Consider the following 5,876-nt stretch of genomic DNA (forward strand, 5'->3'; position numbering starts at 1 on the left):
CAGTCTGTAGGCTGTCTCCCTGCTCTCTTGATGGTTTCTTTGGCTTTGCAGAAGCTTGTCAGTTTAATAAGGTCCCACTTGTCTATCTTCTCTCTTACGACCTGTGGGTTTCGGGTTTTGTTCAGGAATTGGATGCCAGTTCCAATTTCCATGAGGGTATTTCCTTCCTTTTCTAATGTTCTTATGGTTTGAGGTTTTACATTTAGGTCTCTGATCTATTTGGAGTTAACCTTTGTGCATGGGGATAGAGAGGGGTCCTGTTTCAATCTTCTGCATGTGGTCAGCCAGTTTTCCCAGCACCATTTACTGAATAGGTTCTCCTCTCCCCAGTGGTAAATGGTGGGGGCTTTGTCGAAGATGAGTTGGTTGAGAAATTGAGGTCCAGTCAGAATGGCAATTATCAACAACTCAGCAAATAACAGCTGCTGGAGAGGGTGTGGTGAAAGGGGAACACTTCTACACTGTTGGTGGGAGTGTAAACTAGTACAACCTCTATGGAAAGCAGTGTGGTGATTCCTAAAAGCTCTAAAAATCGACCTTCCATATGACCCCGCAATCCCCCTACTGGGAATATACACTGAAGAACTCAAATCACTCTATAAAAAAGATACCTGCACATGTATGTTTATCGCAGCATTGTTCACAATAGCAAGAACCTGGAAACAACCATGCTGCCCATCAAAAGAGAACTGGATTAAAAAAATGTGGTACATATGCACGATGGAATACTATGCAGCCATAAAAAAAGCAAAATCATGAATTTCGCAGCAACCTGGATGGAACTAGAGTCTATAATACTGAGTGACCTCTCACAGAAACAAAGATCCGAGTACCATATGTTCTCACTCATATAATGAACCTTGAACATCCAATGTAATACTATAAGAAAATGACTGACGGTACTGGGAAACTATGGGGGGGGGGATGGGATTAACAGTAGCAAATACCTGCCTGGGGATGGGAAAACACCTCTTATCAACAGGGTGCCTGAATGAAACATAATTGTCCACCTAACCCTTAACTGTACCCCACAAAACCATAATAAAAAAATATTGATTAAAAAAAAAACCACAGCACACTTCTCTCTAAAAGACTCTCCTGTCCTGTCTCAGAGGAGAGTCTACCAAGGGCCAAAGTCTAGTCCCTAAGGCAGGACTAGCTTTGGGGATCATCTGTGAGGCCAAAGTCTTTGGTGCCCTCTCGTGGTGTGACTAAGAACCGCTCGTTTAACCGGAGTTTTTGTCTCAACAACCCGTCTGTCCGTGACAATGCATTTTTACTTTTATTTATTTATTTTTTTTGAGTTGGAGTCTCACTCTGCCACCCAGAATGGAATGCAGTGGCACACTCCCGGCCACTGCAGCCTTGACCTGCTGGGCTCCAGTGATCCTTCTGCCTCAGTCTTCCAAGTAGCTGGAACTACAGGCAAGCGCTACCATGCCTGGCTAATTTTTTGATTTATTGTAGAGATGAGGTCTCACCAAGTTGCCCAGGCAGGTCTTGAACCCGCGGGCTCAGGCAATCCACTCACCTCAGCCTCCCAAAGCGTGGGATTACAGGCCGAGCCACCAAGCCTGGCTGCCAACACATTTTTAAACTCAGATCCTCAGAGTACCAACAATGTGAGAACCCCGCAATGCATACTCGGGTTTAGAATGAAAGAGCCATGCTTCTAGATCACCGAGAACTTGCTTTCCTGAATCACACACTATCTAAGTAGTTGCTGGGTTCTAACAACACTCAGAAGTTAAATAAAGTCGGCATATTACATTCAAGGAAGACAGTATTTGCGTCATGATTTGTCCATGTAAGTCCAGTTCGTCTCACTTTTGTTTTGGCGAGAAGATGCTACAAGAGCACGAAGCAGTCAAAACAAAACCAAATAGCACAAAAATAGGGGGGAAACCATAAAACAAACCCACATCTCAGGTAGCTCTCTTTCTCCATGAAGATTCTAAGATTTCGTTATGTGGTTGACTCTAAATTTGAAATGGAACATGCTGGTATATGAAGCAGTTGGTGCTGGACATGCCCTTTGGTGATAATGCAATGATTTTTAGTGACTCTCGAATGAGGACAACCATACGCTCTAGGTACACAATACAGAAGGAAAGTGGGGCAAGGAGGAGAGGCCTGGGCTTTCCACACTGTGGGAAGCTGGGGTGATGGGCAGGAGGAGGCTATGAGAAACAGTGATTTCTAGCTGTCATCCACAGGTCAACCTGCTACTGGAAATGCTCCTGTCTCTGATATTTACTTTAAACACAATGAGGATGCTTGGAATGTAGGCACACAGCAGTACATGGCGGTATCCAAGACACACACTCATGCCATCATACAACAGAACAAACTACAGAACAAAAAGTGTGAGGTCATACAAAATCCTACTTTTACCAGCTAGAAGGAAAACTTCAGTGACTTTTGGTACATAAGATGGCCACCTTTCAAACATAATTTAATTACTTGCTGACACAATATGAAACCTTATTTTAAATACATGTTTCAAAGAAAAAGGGTGTTACAATATAAACCCACAACAAAAGATGTGCAAATAGACATTTGCATTGGCTATAAAAGGCAGTGAGAGGAAAGGGCGAAGCATTTTAGAAAGTGATTCCTGCAGCCACTATTTACAGATCTGGTCTAAGCTTTGTTTAAATGCCTCTTGGAAAAATAACTCCCTTCAGCCAGTTGACCCCGGGATAGATGGAAAAGAACAGGGCAGGTGAAAATCTAAGAAAGCTCTCAGTTTGAGAATTCTAATCTGGGTAAGGTCTGTCTTTCTCTGCAGCTGCATACTGAATGAAAGCTGTCTGCAGTCCTCGCTTTCCTCTTTCTTCCTTCAACTCAGTGCCCTCGTGTGGCAAAGTCCAAGTGATCATGATTTTGCTTACTCCAGTTTCAAAATGCCACACTATTCTATAACAATCATGACTCCATCCCCTCAACAAAACTCAAACGCCCACAAGGATATATATTTCTGAAGACTGAAGGGAGATAATTCATCTATAGAATTTATAATGATTCCAAGGAGCACAAGTCAGGCCTGATACTGCTGACTGAGAAAATTTTTCAAGTGCTTTTATTTTTGGAAGGCTCCCCAGACCTTTGATTGGTTTAGAATTCATTTAGAACAGTGGTTCTCAACCCTGAGGGAGGCATAAATTTCTCCCTCAGGGGACATTTGGCGACATCTGGAGACATTTTTGGTTGTCAATTGGGGGTGCTACTGGCATCTCTTGAGAATGGGAGTGCTGCTAAATACCCCACAATATAAGGCAGAGTCCTCTCCCAATAATTTTCCAGCCTCAAATATCAATAGTGCTAACACTAAGAACCCTTTGCTCAGATGAAATGCTGAGACACTTATGTAAAATTTGCCTGTTTCCTCATGTTCACCTTGGGACAGCTTTTGGCAAAGAAGATATGCTAAGTATTTGAAATTTATATGCTTCTCTGCCTAGGTGGTTGAGAGTAACGATCTGAATGATGGGAGTAATCTTGAAATAGACTCCTCCTGGTGGGGATTAGAATCCCCACACACTTTACCTGGGTTTCAGTGTATCTGTGTTGCTGGACAGGCAGGGTTCTCACTCCCAGTGCCGCCTGCCTATCCTTGGATTTCTGGTGGACATTACTCCCTGGAGGTCTGGATCAATCACCTGATTGCCCTGTGCACTCCAAAATATCCTACAGCAATAAAGGGTGAAGAGCCATCTATCCTGTTTATGTGCAGACACACACCTTGCTTTGTCTTTATGGTAAAGAGTTTCAGCAGGTTAAAAGTTTAGTTTCAAACAGGTGAGTCCCGTGTGTTAGCAATAGAGATGCTGGGTTTCACAAATCTCACTGAGTTGAAAATTCATGGTCATTCTAAGTCATTCTTTTATAGGGTTTAAAACAAGAATAATATACAGTTAGGGGAGGAAAGAAATTTATCAACGCCAAGAAACCAGGCCTGTAGCTACAAACATGTACATAATTAAAGTGAGGGCTAGGATTGGACTTCTTCAGAAACGCAGGTAGAATCAGCCAGCAAAGTAACAGATAACCAGAGAAATGAGTGTGGACTTCGATTTTTGAGGAATTTTGCTATCTTGGGGGTTCAAAATGAATTAAGTTTTAAATGTTGGGACTGGTGCTTAAAATGTAGTGACAGACTTTTGGGGCTATTAAACGCATGGGGAGGAAAAAGCCAAGGACAAGGTTCTCCAGATATGCCCACAGGAAGACTAAGCCCAATTGACAGCAAGCCTCAGGCCCCTAGGCCTCACAGAGGCCCAGGAATGCAGGAGTCCAGAGGGCTCCCTAGCCCCTCCTCCTCCCCCTGGGCAACCCAATAGACTTTTCCCAACTATTCATTTTCCTATGCAGAATGTGACTTAGCATTCTTTCAAAAAGTGAAGCCTTCTAGCTCTAGATCTATGTGTGACTGGGCACAAGCTGCTGGCTCTTTCCTGTGGGCACCTCCCAGGTGGCCACGCCCTGTCCTGACTGCTCACCTCCAGGGCCACACCTCCGCAGTGCTCAATGCTTCTGGGGTCTTAGAAAAGACACCTTGTACACAAACCCTGCCAAAGCCAGTGCCAGGCCAGCTTTCTCCTTCCCAGGCTTGTCCCGTTTTATACCATCTCTCTGAAAACGGACGCGAAAGATTTGGAGAAAGGAATTCTAAGAAGAGACAGGTGAGAGGATCGCAGCTAGCAGTCTAGGAAAACTTACAAAAGACAGCAGGGGCACAAACCCTGTCAAAGCCAGTGCCGGGCCAGCTCGTTCCTGTCCAGACCTGGCCCGTTTTACCCAATTCTCTCTGACAATGGACGCGAGATACCCGGAGAAGGGGATTCTAGGAAGCGACAAGCGAGGAGATCTCAGCTAGCAGTCCACGGAAACGTCTAGGAAGACGGAGCTCTGGGTCTCCTGATGTAGGCCTGCCTGGCGCAAGAAAAGTCTCCTTGTTTTCAAAAGCAAATCGAGCCCCACCCCTAACCCACATCCAAAACCAGCCAACCGCCGGAGCCCATAGCGCAGCGGCGTCTGTCCAGGCCCGCGCCCGGCAGGAGCACTGCTGCGGTCGGCGCCGGCGCAAGGGTCTAGCTCAGGTGCAGGCGGTGCTCGCCCCGCGTGATGTGCAACGAGAACTCGTAGCGGTCCTGGCTGTGGTAGCCACACAAGTTGCACTCAAACGGGTCGCGAGCCGTGGCAGCCCATGTAGATGGTGTATATGATGTAATCCAGGAAGAGCACCCGGCAGTGTTCGCACTTGTACACCTTCAGGGGCTCGCCACAGGCGCCGAGCACGTGGAAGGCATCCGGGCCGCCCTCCGAGGCTGCGCGCAGCAGCTCCTAGGCGCGCAGCTCCTCCAGCAGGGCCAGCCCATTGCGCGCGTGCGGGCCCAGGTGGTTAGTCAGGTAGACCACGACGCCGCGCTGCTCCTTGGTGTTGCTCGTGGAGTCCGGGCAGTTGTTGCTTGGGGATGCCTCCCGCTCCAGGGCACCGGCTTGGCCTTGGAAAGTAGCAGCAGGTTCTCCACGGTGCTGTCCTGTGCCGCATGGTTGGAGCGCGCCCTCGGCGGGTGGCTTGTGCAGCGGGTACATGGGGCCCAGCACCGGGACCCTGTCAGCGGCGCCCGGGGGTGTCTGCAACAGTGGGCGCAGCAGGTCAGTGCCCAGGTAGTTGATGGCGTTGTCGATGGCCTGGTCCATCACGTGGGACTTCATCAGCTCGCTCTCCTTCTTGTAGCCCCCGCCGCTGTCGAAGGGCATGTCGGACAGGCACTTGTCCCCCGTGGGAGGCAGGCGACAGTGAGCAGGACGGCCAGGGTGGGCGCGGTCGCGAGGGCGCAGAGCCACGACGATGAGGTGGTGTGGGGAGG

At 47.8% G+C, this 5,876-nt stretch overlaps 1 pseudogene; it reads right to left on the bottom strand.

Annotated features, from left to right (window-relative positions):
• Positions 1-5,093: 5,093 nt before the first annotated feature.
• Positions 5,094-5,793, bottom strand: LOC103253269 (annotated as a pseudogene).
• Between the last annotated feature and the right edge of the window lie 83 nt (positions 5,794-5,876).

The sequence above is a fragment of the Carlito syrichta genome, unplaced genomic scaffold (genome assembly GCF_000164805.1).
Source record: "Carlito syrichta isolate Samal-C Ts95f unplaced genomic scaffold, Tarsius_syrichta-2.0.1 Scaffold216089, whole genome shotgun sequence".
NCBI lineage: Eukaryota > Metazoa > Chordata > Mammalia > Primates > Tarsiidae > Carlito > Carlito syrichta.